Source organism: Schistocerca gregaria, chromosome 4 (genome assembly GCF_023897955.1).
Source record: "Schistocerca gregaria isolate iqSchGreg1 chromosome 4, iqSchGreg1.2, whole genome shotgun sequence".
Taxonomy (NCBI): Eukaryota; Metazoa; Arthropoda; class Insecta; order Orthoptera; family Acrididae; genus Schistocerca; species Schistocerca gregaria.
In genome coordinates, this window is record NC_064923.1 from 467,650,319 (window position 1) to 467,664,661 (window position 14,343).

At 42.0% G+C, this 14,343-nt stretch overlaps 1 protein-coding gene across 1 annotated transcript in view; it reads right to left on the minus strand.

Annotated features, from left to right (window-relative positions):
* Positions 1 to 14,343, minus strand: part of LOC126268205 (WD repeat-containing protein 47) — a 635,268-nt gene that overhangs the window by 513,137 nt on the left and 107,788 nt on the right. Inside the window, exon 2 of the mRNA XM_049973832.1 lies at positions 13,794 to 13,851. The gene's annotated coding sequence lies outside the window, so the exon portion shown is untranslated. The remainder of the gene's footprint in view (positions 1 to 13,793; positions 13,852 to 14,343) is intronic.

A 14,343-nucleotide genomic window follows, 5' to 3' on the forward strand; every position in this document is an offset into this window, starting at 1 on the left:
AGCCCTAATATAAATATCAGAAATCAAAACTGGCAAAAACTGTCTACTTCTGTCGTCCGTGAAACAGATTTTTTTAGGCATGGCGAATATCTCTTGCTTTGCATGTTAATGTAATTACTGCTGAAGCACAAAGAAGATTATCTCTCTTGAAAAACTTCACTTTAAGAACACGGTGGCACTTTTATACACAGAGATCGGCTGTGCTATTTCTAGGCGTTTGATAGCTGTTTTATCGCAAGCGTCCTACCAGCTAACCCAATGCTGCACTGTCTGGTACGATAAGGGTATTCCGATTAGTAATTGGATAACAACTTCATGTAGGAACAAAGACTATTGATATTTTTTAAGAATATCGGGATTCCGATATACCTACATTTAAAAAGTATAGTTATCGAGCCTCGCTATATGGAAAAAAATATCGGTATACCGATATATCGACGGAAATAATATCGACCTATCAGCCACATATATACATACTGCCAGTTTTAGAGATGTATATTTAAGTAATGATTTATTATTAGATAATTAGATATTCTGTGCATCAACAAGCTAGCAGCCTGCTTATGCCCCTTACAGCGAGAGCTGTAAGGAAAACGATCCACGTTAACGCTTGGCGATAACCACTTGCACGTCAGCGACCTAGCAATCGTAGTGTTAAAATTACGTGGTGAAGTTAAACGTCGCACCGAGCGCCGATTACGTCAGCATTTCCCCTCACACGCCTCCGCCCGCCATCTTATCATTTAGATTTTTGTTCACCAATGTCAGCAACTGGTTTTGAAGAATGCCGATGTGAGGCAACAGCACGGTAGTTGCTTTAAAAATTGTTTCTTAATGCAACTGTTGTGCTATTTTTTCACATCGGATATCTTGTTATTCCATTCAAACAGCCACCCGCCAGTGCAATCAGATTTCTTTGTACCCTCTTATACTTGCTTCACAATGTCAAAGAGAAAGACTGGAAGTGGTGAAAGCCCAGAAAGTAGTAAGACTCTTTCAAACAGTGAAAGTAAAATTGTGGTCTACTACGATTTCAAAAGAACAACTTCAAACATTGATCGAAAATGGCGAAAAAATATATAATATACAATAAAAATAACGGCACTCATTATTGATATACAGATATACATGGTTTAAAAAAAATGTCACCGATATATATCGCTATTTTAAGAACAATCCTAGTAAGAACGCATCCGATTTTAAATGCAGAAGTAAAAATGTCACGTCAGCGCATAGCATTGTGCTGGTCGACGGAAATGAACATAATGTTGCAATCAGTTGTCAGCGCACAGAGAATGCCGCATTCCTGTTTGCAAGACAATTGAAAAGCTTTTTGCTTCCTCTAGTGTTTCCCACGACGCGAGGGAAGCGAGCACAATTACACGGCCTTCCCACGAAAGTGAAATTTAACAAAGGAGTAATTCCAGCATTGCCCTCTTAAAGGGACTTCTTCTTTGAAAGGTCACAAAGCTGTGCACCTGGTCTTGGTCGTACTTTAAAAGCAATACTTACAACTGAGAGCGAACCGTAGCAGTGTAATGCTTACACACGTACTGACAGTAGTACTATATTGTCAAAATAAGAGTATAAATATGATACATTCACTCAATCCAGAACAATATTTTATTCCGAATTCAGCAACTTCCCGAAATTATTCACGACTACTCTCCGCTACACATCGGTAAGTTATATTACAGAACTGCAGTGATCTTCAGATGAAATGTAATTTCGTATTTTTATTACAATATTTGTAGAAAGATAAATTGTCTTAAATACCTTAACGGACTTCTAACCAAAAAGTTCTTGAAGAATCGAAACTACATACTAACGAGCTTCGCTTAAAAGTACTTTCATTCCATCTTTAGCATCACTAACCTAAACGTTTAACAGTACGTTTTAGAAACTTTGCTAGTCTCTGCCACCAGCTACAAGCTGTCTGGCCCTAAGATAACGATGCTGGATGCACGCGGGTAGCACCCTTTGTATCTTAATCTCGTGAGTCCCAACACTACGAAAAAATATCTTAAAATTTTTCAGACAAATAAACTTTAGTGTCGTGGTAAGTAACGAATACAAGAAGATATTGGAAAAAGTAAACAATCAATTGTTTTAAGTACGTGGTTTCACTTTGGAGTCACTGTGACGTACAATTTTCAGCACACCATCATTTCATGTGACATATTTGAAAGCAATTTCGCATTTTTCCTACACGCAATCCAACATCTCTGAACTTGCATGGACTCATAACGCTTAAAATAAATTACAGTCTTAAACAACAAGCAAAACGTCAGTTGCTGGAAGGTTTCTTGGGGAATGGCAGCCCATTCTTCACGGAGTGCTGCGCTGAGGAGAGGCATCGCTGTCGGGCGGAGAGGCCTGCCACGAAGTCGGCGTTCCAAAACATCCCAAAGATATTCTAAAGGATTCAGGTCAGGACTCTATGCAGGCCAGTCCATTACAGGGTTGTTACTGTCGTGTAACCATTCCGCCACAGGCCGTGCGTAATGAACAGGAGCTCAATTGTGTTGAAAGATGCAGTCGCCATCCTAGAATTGTTCTTCAATAGTAGGAAGCAAGAAAGTGCTTAAAACATCCGCGAAAAGCACGACGACACCATAACACCACCGCCTCCGAATTTTCTGTTGGCACTACACACGCTGGCAGCTGAAGTTCACCAGGCATTCGCCATACCCACACCCTGCCATCGGATCGCCACATTGTGTACCGTGATTAGTTACTCCCCATAACGTTTCTCCACTGTTCAATCGTCCAATGTTTACGCTCCTTGCACCAAACGAGGCGTCGTTTGGCAATTTACCGGCGTGATGTGTGGCTCATGAGCAGCCGCTCGAGCATGAAATCCAAGTTCTCTCACCTCCCATCTATCTGGCACAGTACTTGCAGTGGATCCTGATGCAGTTTGGAATTCCTGTGCAATGGTCTGGATATATGTCTGCCTATTACACATTACGACCCTCTTCAACTGTCGACAGAATCTGTCAGTCAACAGACGAGGTCGGCCTGTACGCTTTTGTGCTCTACGTGTCCCTTCACGTTTCCTTTTCACTATCACATCGGAAACAGTGGACCTATGGACGTTTAGGAGTGTGGAAATCTCGCGTACAGACTTATGACACAACACGCCATTACCTGACGACGTTCGAAGTCCGTAAGTTCCGCGGAGCTCCGCATTCTGCTCTCTCACGACGCCTAATGACATCTGAAGTCGCTGATATGGAGTGCCTGGCATTCGGTGACAGCGCAATGGACCTAATACGAAGAACTTACGTTTTTAAAACTTATGTTTTTGGGGGTGTCCGGATACTTTTGATCACATAGTGTATTTATTTTCACTGTCAACGACCTAAATTTGATTAAAAAAAAAAAAACACACATGTCACTATCTCTCAGAATCACGTAGCACAATTTCAAAGTTCTGTTCCACTAAACATAGAATTACAAGGGTGTGCTGAAAAGTAATGCCACCGAATTTTTTATGTAAGAACTCTTAAACCTTTCACAATAAAACAAACGTTATTCACATTCTACATCTTTATTCTTCATGTATACATATTGCAGCCCTCTGCCACTAGAAGGCTCCGAATCATTGTAGTGTGTACCATGACGGTGTGTAAAGTAACTAAGACGACACGTAAGTAACAGCGAACTGTAATCGGTTTTCGAATTCGAAGAGTTCATCCACGTATGTATAACTCTCTTCTTCAGCATGACAGTGCCAAAATACACACGAGCGATGCAACATCTACGACAATCCGACGCCTTGGTTCAAATGGCTCTGAGCACTATGGGACTCTATTGCTGTGGTCATTAGTCCGCTAGAACTTAGAACTACTTAAACCTAACTAGCCTAAGGACATCACGCACATCCATGCCCGAGGCAGGATTCGAACCTGCGACCGTAGCAGTCGCACGGTTCCGGACTGCGCGCCTAGAACCGCGAGACCACCGCGGCCGGCCCCACGCCTTGGATTCACTGTCATCGATCATCCTCCATATTAGTCCCGACATGGCCCCATCCGATTTTCATCTTTTTCCAAAACGTAAATAGCACCTTCGAGTACTTAACGTTCGTAGTAAAGGTGAGGTTGTGGCTCCGGCTACAAAGTCAAACACACTACAGTGATGGTATCAACAAACTGGTCTCTCATTGGGAGAAATGTGACTATGCAGACATGAAGAATAAAGATGTTGATTCTTAAATATGGTTGTTTTACTTTAAAATCTTTAAGAGTTTTCACGTACAAAATTCGGAGGCATTACTTTTTAGCACGCTTCGTAAAGGTCGCTGGATTGTAGCAATTAGTCTAGAACTTCTAACGCTAAAATTGGTCTTTTTCGATTGTTCTTACGCCACCCACTACTACCACCTCTCACATCGGCAGCTAAAATTGGTCTTTTTCGATTGTTCTTACGCCACCCTCTACTACCACCTCTCACATCGGCAGGGAGAGAGCGTCATCAGCATTGTCACCTATAAGCATGGCGACTTTCAAAACTATGGATTCCAAATTAATATTGCTATTTTTCTATCACTTTCACATGTCACCTCCTGGCCACACTTACCCACTCTTAGATGGATGAAGGTTGTTTTTTCTAGGCAGGAGAGCATATGTGTACCATATTTGGTTGAAGTTTCTCCATGGGTTTGTGAGTTATGCTGGAAAAAACTCAAATACAGCAAAAAGCCATAAAAAAGGTCAATACACTACGTAGTTTAGTGGCGCTATGTAAAGAGGGCATATGCTGTGTTTCCAATCCACCAAATTTGACAATGTTTCAGAACGCCTTCCCATATGGCCACAAACATTTACTTTGATTTCTTGAAAGCATGACACATCTGTACAGAATATTCAGACCTATGCTGTGTGCAGGCGTTACTGTGCTACAATATAGGTGTGCTGCAGATGCTACAGTAACACCTGCAGAATTTCCTCAACTACGGCTGCCGAACAATACAACCACCTGTTCTTCGCAATGAATAACTGATCTACGGGCTGCCCTGGACGTTTGCGCAGTCGGATTCAGTAATCAGTGTATTCCGATTAAACCTGGTTTCACTAACAGATATGACTATAGTCTGTACAGTAAATGACCAAAAACAAGTAAAAGAACCGCTAACGAACTGTCCATTTGTGAAGTGCTAATAAGAGGAGAAGAGACGCCGACCTTGCTCAACAAGGCGCAGTGATACTATACTGACAGACACCGCACAACTCCCAAATAATGCGACACATCTTTGTCGAGTGGACAGTGATAACATGGATTAAGTATACCGTGGTGACTTTGCATTACCTGTCACTTGCCGAAGCCTTCCTCACCGTTCCTGACATAATTAGTTCCACGAGATATACGTAGGAGGAAGCAATGTATCTGTTTAGTCGTCTAGGAACACACGCGGGACAGTAAACCGTACCATGAAGCAGAACAATCAAGACAAAATCAGAAACATTCGAGTCCACACGGAGCCCTTACTCGCAATCGTTCTTCTCACGAACCACCGACGAATGGAAAAGTGACAGTGAAGGGGAGTGACAGAGGTACACAAAATACCCTCCGCCGCACACCGCAAGGTGGCTTGCAACGAACAGATGTAGGTGGTGGCCACCAGAGTTCGAGCCACTGTTGCTGCCAGATATGGTGCAATGTCTACTGAACTTCGCACCCTGTATACCCCAAATCACTACAAATTTAATCATACAAGCATCAAAAAGAATTTTGCATCACCTCTGTCCCGAGAGTTCCGGAACTTGTGCAGAAAACTGGAATAGAGACTAACATAAACATAATTTCCGCCCTTTTTATTGGTTATGAAAACCACACACTGTATGTTGTTCCACCAAACAGCGAGACCTTCAGAGGTTGTTGTCAGATTGTTGTACATACCTTCAATACCCAGTAGCACGTCCTCTTGCACTGATACATGCCTGTATTCGTCATGGCATACTATCCGCAAGCCACTGTTGGTACAGATTGTCCCACTTCTCAACGGCGATTAGGCGTAGACCCCTCACAGTGGTTGGTGGGTCACGTTGTCCATGAACAGCCCTTTTCAGTCTGCCCCAGGCATGTTCGATAGGGTTCATGTGTGGAGAACATGCTGTCCACGCTAGTCGAGCGATGTCGTTATCCTGAAGGAAGTCATTCACAAGATGTGCACGATGGGGGAGCGAATTGTCTTCCATGAAGACGAATGCCTCGCTAATATGGTTGCACTATCGGTCGGAGGATGGCAGCCTCTGCCACGGTGGCGGTGGTCGTTTATTTTGAGGTCGTACGACGGCTCAAGTTATTAGCGCCCAAAGAATTACAGTTTCTGGTCAAATGTGGTTTGTAGGTTTCAGACCGGGTCTCGTAATCAAAATTTAATACCAATATATTTAAACAATGGTGTTTAGTTTCCTGCAATGCCTGATTTTTTATATCAATTTTATTTTTATTCTGTACTACGTAGTTTCGGCTATGTAGCCATTTTCAAGTAAAGTGTGCGACCCGTTAAAGACATATATTTTGAGTTGCGGTCATATAATTTTATGGGTAGTACGTGGGGGGTTGGGCTTGGGAGCTATGGCCACGAAATCCGGTTCTATACAAACTGCAGCACACAGCCAAGCCATTTGCTAGTGCGAGGGAGCACTGAAAGAAATTAGTTTCCTGCATTGATTATTTTTAGCTTCGTTTTATTTGTATTTTGTGTACTACGAAGTTTCGGTTGTGTAGGCACTTCCGGGTAAAATGTTTACTAAGTTGAACTCGTATGTTTTGGGCTACAGGCATAACTTCATGGGCGGCGTAACTTAAGTATTGTTATTGAAGGAATGGTAAATCCATGTTTGCAACTACTACAAAATTTTTATTTCTATCACCAAAAATAGATATTTTCTTGCAGTTGCAAAGACGGATTTTAAAAAAAATCTTCAATAATTATAAAGCAACTACGGGCAGTAAGACCACACAAATGAACACTTTAAAATACTGCTATTTTAGTTTTCTAAATGAGCAAGAAGTTCTCGAGAAAAGTAAAATATGTAGTAAATGACGATAAAGCTAAAGACTGCAAAGGACTTACAGTAACATTACAGATAAATGACTGACTGATAGTTGATAAAAAGTGGATGAGATTTTCATATTAGAATTACCCCCATAACAGCTAAGTGAAGAGGAAGACGTTCGGGGGAATAAATACAGCAAAGACGAGAGAGATGAAGAGTATTTTTGCTGACGGAAAATTGAAGAAGGCACAATATAAGGAAGGACGAAGAGCAGTGTTTAATGTAAAAGCCGACGACGAGTTCATTAGGGACGGGGCACAAACTTTTTTAGATGAAGAATTAAGAGGAATATCAACCGGGTATTTCCAAATGAGCCCTCCCACTTTAATCGATTTAGGGAAACCATGAACACCTAAATGTGTAGGTCAGGGCGGAAGAGGTCATGAAAAAGAGTTGTGTAGTGTATGGAGTGAGATAAAAGACGATAGGCGAAGGAAGAAAGACATGAGTAGAATACTGATACAGCGGAAGAAAGCAGTCTTCAAGAAAACGAGCCTGTTGTTATAAAATACTGATGAGGCATCGAGAAAGAAGTTTCTGAAACTGTGTCTGTCACACAATTAGAAACGAATTATTATGAAGTTTCGATACGACAGGCGGAAACAAATATTTAAAATAAGTTTGCTGAAAACTGATTAGGTGGATAAAGTACGAAATGAACAGGTGAGGTAAAACGTCTATAAATAGTTGCTATTTGCAAAGGGGAGAGATGGACGGGATGCGTACTGAATTATCGATTGATAATTAATCCGAGGATAAAAGCGCCAGAACAAGGGAAAAAATACTGGTATAAATATTAGGACATATAAAATACAGGACGATAATTACTGAACTATATTAAATAAAATTGTCTTAACTCCTGAACGGTTTGCGTTAGGACGCTCAAACTGCACGGTTCCCCGTATTGGGGATTTTAGTGCGCGGTATGTGGTTTGTTTTAGTGACGAAGCCCAGTTTCATTTGGATGGGTTCACCAATAAGCAAAACTGGCGCATTTTGAGGGACTAAGAATCCGCATTTCGCGATCGCGAAGTCTCTTCATCCTCGACGAGTGACAGTGTCGCGTGCAATGGCCAGTCAAGAAACAATCGGTGCGATATTCCTTGATGGCACGGCGACTACCGAACGGTACATGACGGTTTTAAAAGATGATTTCATCCCCATTATCCAACCTGATTTCGACGAGATGTGGTCCACGCAAGTCGGAGCTCGATCCCATCGAAGCAGGAGAGTGTTTGATGTCCTGGAGGAGCACTTTGGACTCTGAGCTGAAAACTGCCATTCAGGTCATCGACAGCATCTATGTTCCGACACTTCAGCGGGTCATGCGGAATTTCACCATTCGTCTGCGCCATATCATGCCAATGATGGTAAACATATACAACATGTGATAACTTAAATCCGAATATCTGCAGGGACGTTTACGTGTTGAATAAAGTGTGTGCACGCAGTAGTTCCTAATTTAAGTTTTTTTTCCCTTCATATACTTCAATAGTTGACACCCTCTAGATTATCTTACAAAAACCGAGACAAGCAAGTTATCACAAGACTAGAAGAGATACAAGGCGGTGTAACACCATTTGAATGACTGCTGACTAAAACATTTCCTGTCTCCGTCATTTTTTGTGCTTTCTGGCAGTAGTCCTTGCAACTGCGTGAAGCCCACGAAAACCCGAGCACGTATTAACCCTCCACGGGTCGAGTGTAGCATTCAGTAAAACAGCAGTGCACGTACTGATAAAGTAGTTTACGTACCCAGCAACTTCAGATTTTTTTCCGTAATATTAGGGGAAAACATTATTTGAGGAAGGAAATTTCTGTACAGGGGGAAACTGGGGAAGTATTTTATGGGCCTAGTCTTACTACTAATGCCATTTAGTTCAAACAGCACATACTTAGTTTTCTGGATATTCAACAGATGTCGCTCTATCCTCAAATCATTCGATGACCTTTCTTTTTGTTGGAGATATTGGTGGTGCGTCAATGGTAAATCAATGGAACAACGAAACAAGCATAGAAAAGCTAATGGGGCGCTCCTGGAGCAGGCCTTTTACTTTGCTGGTCAGACTATTGTTCAGTTTATGTGCTATAATTTTTTGATAAGTACGATAATTGTATGGCTGCCCACATTGATAACAAAATTTTAAAGGAATAGGTAGTGTTGCGATGTTTGGAGAAAAGTTGCCGGAATGTTGTCGCACAGATGACAAAATGGTATATATCGAAATAGACGACAGAGGGATAGAGAAACAATTAAAATCGCTCAAAAGAGGAAAGGCCGCTGGACCTTATGGGATACCAGTTCGATTTTACACAGAGTACGCGAAGGAACTTGCCCCCCTTCTTGCAGCGGTGTACCGTAGGTCTCTAGAAGAGCGAAGCGTTCCAAAGGATTGGAAAAGGGCACAGGTCATCCCCGTTTTCAAGAAGGGGCGTCGAACAGATGTGCAGAACTATAGACCTATATCTCTAACGTCGATCAGTTGTAGAATTTTGGAACACGTATTATGTTAGAGTATAATGACTTTTCTGGAGACTGGAAATCTACTTTGTAGGAATCAGCATGGCTTTCGAAAAAGAAGGTCGTGTGAAACCCAGCTCGCGCTATTCGTCCACGAGACTCAGAGGGCCTTAGACACGGGTTCACAGGTAGATAGCCGTGTTTCTTGACTTCCGCAAGGCGTTTGACACAGTTCCCCACAGTCGTTTAATGAACAAAGTAAGAGCATACGGACTATCAGACCAATTGTGTGATTGGATTGAGGAGTTCCTAGATAACAGAACGCAGCATGTCATTCTCAATGGAGAGAAGTCTTCCGAAGTAAGAGTGATTTCAGGTGTGCCGCAGGGGAGTGTCATAGGACCGTTGCTATTCACAATATACATAAATGACCTGGTGGATGACATCGGAAGTTCACTGAGGCTTTTTGCAGATGATGGTGTGGTGTATCGAGAGATTGCAACAATGAAAAATTGTACTGAAATGCAGGAGGATCTGCAGCGAATTGATGCATGGTGCAGGGAAAGGCAATTGAATCTCAATATAGACAAGTGTAATGTGCTGCGAATACATAGAAACATAGATCCCTTATCACTTAGCTACAAAATAGCAGGTCAGCAACTGGAAGCAGTTAATTCCATCAATTATCTACGAGTACGCCTTAGGAGTGATTTAAAATGGAAATGATCATATAAAGTTGATCGTCGGTAAAGCAGATGCCAGACAGAATCAATGGAAGAATCCTAAGGAAATGCAATCCGAAAACAAAGGAAGTAGGTTACAGTACGCTTGTTCGCCCACTGCTTGAATACTGCTCAACAGTGTTGGATCCATACCACACAGGGTTGATAGAAATAGAGAAGATCCAACGGAGAGCAGCGCGCTTCGTTACAGGATCATTTAGTAATCGCGAAAGCATTACGGAGATGATAGATAAACTCCAGTGGAAGACTCTGCAGGAGAGACGCTCAGTAGCTCGGTACGGGCTTTTGCTGAAGTTTCGAGAACATACATTCACCGAAGAGTCAAGCAGTATATTGCTCCCTCCTACGTATATCTCTCGAAGAGACCATGAGGATAAAATTAGAGAGATTAGAGCCCACACAGAAGCATACCGACAATCCTTCTTTCCACGAACAATACGAGACTGGAATAGAAGGGAGAACCGATAGAGGTACTTAGGGTACCCTCCTCCACACACCGTCAGGTGACTTGCGGAGTATGGATGTAGATGTATCATTATCAGGATTTTTTTTTCTTCTTCTATGGCGGAATTTCGAAATCTCTATCTGAAAACGCTGTGTGTACCTGCAACAAAGGATTGGAGAGGGGCAGGCGGCACGAGTTTGTCGCGACAAACAGCTGTCGCCAATATTCCCAGAAGCTGATCGGAAACAATGTTGTTGTTGTTATTGTGGTCTTCAGTCCTGAGACTGGTTCGATGCAGCTCTCCATGCTACTCTATCCTGTGCAAGCTTCTTCATCTCCCAGTACCTACTGCAACCTACATCCTTCTGAATCTGCTTACTGTATTTATCTCTCGGTCTCCCTCTACGATTTTTACCCTCCACGCTGCCCTCCAATAATAAATTGATGATCCCCTTATGCCTCAGAACATGTCCTACCAAACGATCCCTTCTTCTAGTCAAGTTGTGTCACAAATTTCTCTTCTCCCCAATCCTATTCAATGCCTCCTCATTAGTTATGTGATCTACCCATCTAATCTTCAGCATTCTTCTGTAGCACCACATTTCAAAACCTTCTATTCTCTTCTTGTCCAAACTATTTATCGTCCATGTTTCACTTCCATACATGGCTACACTCCATACAAATACTTTCAGAAACGACTTCCTGACACTTAGACCTATACTCGATGTTAACAAATTTCTCTTCTTCAGAAACGCTTTCCCTGCCATTGCCAGTCTACATTTTATATCCTCTCTACTTCGACCATCATCAGTTATTTTGCTCCCCAAATAGCAAAACTCTTTTATTACCTGAAGTGTCTCATTTCCTAATCTAATTCCCTCAGCATCACCCGAGTTAACTCGACTACATTCCATTATCCTCGTTTTGCTTTTGTTGATGTTCATCTTATATCCTCCTTTCAAGACACTGTCCATTCCGTTCAACTGCTCTTCCAAGTCCTTTGCTGTCTCTGACAGAATTACAATGTCATCGGCGAACCTCAAAGTTTTTATTTCTTCTCCATGGATTTTAATACCTACTCCGAATTTTTCTTTTGTTCCCTTCACTGCTTGCTCAATATACAGATTGAATAACGTTGGGGAGAGGCTACAACCCTGTCTCACTCCCTTCCCAACCACTGCTCCTCTTTCATGTCCCTCGACTATTATAACTGCCATCTGGTTTCTGTACAAATTGTAAATAGCCTTTCGCTTCCTGTATTTTACCCCTGTCAACTTTAGAATTTGAAAGAGACTATTCCAGTCAACATTGTCAAAAGCTTTCTCTAAGTCTATAAATGCTAGAAACGTAGGTTTGCTTTTCCTTAATCTAGCTTCTAAGATAAGTTGTAGGGTCAGTGTTGCCTCACGTGTTCCAATATTTCTACGGAATCCAAACTGATCTTCCCCAAGATCGCCTTCTACTAGTTTTTCCATTCTTCTGTAAAGAATTCGTGTTAGTATTTTGCAGCTATGAGTTATTAAACTGATAGTTCGGTGATTTTCACATCTGTCAGCACCTGCTTTCTTTGGGATTGGAATTATTATGTTCTTCTTGAATTCTAAGGGTATTTCGCCTGTCTCGTACATCTTGCTCACCAGATGGTAGAGTTTTGTCAGGACTGGCTCTCCAAGGCTCTCAGTAGTTCTAATGGAATGTTGTCTACTCCCGGGGCCTTGTTTCGACTCAGGTCTTTCAGTGCTCTGTCAAACTCTTCACTCAGTATCATATCTCCCATTTCATCTTCATCTACATCCTCTTCCATTTCCATAATACTGTCCTCAAGTACATCGGCCTTGTATAGACCCTCTATATTCTTCTTCGACCTTCCTGCTTTCTCTTCTTTGCTTAGAACTGGGTTTCCATCTGAGCTCTTGTTATTCATACAAGTGGTTCTCTTTTCTCCAAAGGTCTCTTTAATTTTCGTGTAGGCAGTAACTATCTTGCCCCTAGTGAGATAAGCCTCTACACCCTTACATTTATCCTCTAGCCATCCCTGCTTAGCCATTTTGCACTTCCTGTCGATCTCATTTTTGAGACGTTTGTGGATTTCTATTACCCCTCGTCTTTTTACCCACACGATCCTCTGCTGCCTCCACTACTTCATCCCTCAGAGCTACCCATTCTTCTTCTACTGTATTTCTTTCCTCCATTCCTGTCAACTGTTCCCTTATGCTCTCCCTGAAACTCTGTACAACCTCTGGTTCTTTCAGTTTATCCATGTCCCATCTCCTTAAATTCCCACCCTTTTGCAGTTTCTTCAGTTTTAATCTACAGTTCATAACCAATAGATTGTGGTCAGAGTCCACATCTGCCCCTGGAAATGTCTTACAATTTAAAACCTGGTTCCTAAATCTCTGTTGACCATTATATAATCTATCTGATACCTTTTAGTGTCTCCAGGGTTCTTCCATGTATATAACCTTCTTTTATGATTCTTGAACCAAGTGTTAGCTATGATTAAGTTGTGCTCTGTGCAAAATTCTACCAGGCGGCTTCCTCTTTCATTTCTTAGTCCCAATCCATATTCACCTACTACATTTCCTTCTCTCCCTTTCCCTACACTCGAATTCCAGTCACCCATGACTATTAAATTTTCGTCTCCCAGTTAAAGTAAACCACGTGTTGAACACAATACAACGGCGCAACCATTGGAGGGTACGTGCCATGTCTGCGCCTGGAGAGAGAAATTAGGTCTGACGACGTAGTTACATGAGGTAATTAGTCTAATAATCACACTATCATTCAATCAAGTGCTTTGAGAAGCGGTCATGGACCGCACGTAGTGTAGTTATTCCATCTTAGAGCGAATAATTCATATTGTCATGGTCGATAACTTCAATGGGCAGCTACTCACATGGAATTAGCATGAAAAACGATTTCGTAGCAGTGCAATCAACTCCATTCTGCGTCTGAAGCATACCTTACATTATGTATGAAACGCCGTTTGCTCTGTGAAATCACGATTATTCCGGAAAATGTAAGGATCTTTTTGTCGATGCACAGGCAGAATGCGGACACATTGTTTGACTCACCAGGGCAGCTGACAGGGCGACGCCCACGCCGCCTACATGAATGCTGCAGCCCACAGACCTGCAACAGAACAAGGCCACAGTGTAAAACCAGGCACGAGACTGCAGACCTGCAAACAATGCCCACAGGAAAAAAACACGCACGTACACACCAGGTGTCAATCTCATTAGTAACAAATTCCAATGTGAATCTCTACAGACTCAAGTTATCACAACAAACGTATTGCCAAAATTTTCAAACCAGGATATGGACCTGGCTCCTTCAAGGATACAAGTACTCTGTCTTACGTATTATGGCACGGAAATCTGGTTTTGAACAATTGAGTGTACACAAACAACAGCTTGTACGAAGCTTGTGCTCTTAGAAATTATATTTTGAACAACTATTGACGAAAAACACACACGTCTCGACAACAAATCGTTGGCATAATATATTCTATTCAAAAGACTTGCGGGGACATGTGAACCAACTTCCGGTATGTTACGTCTATTGTGATATAGGCACTACCTGTGGTCTTATAGCATGGTCTGAGATCTTTGCTTACAGTGCGGG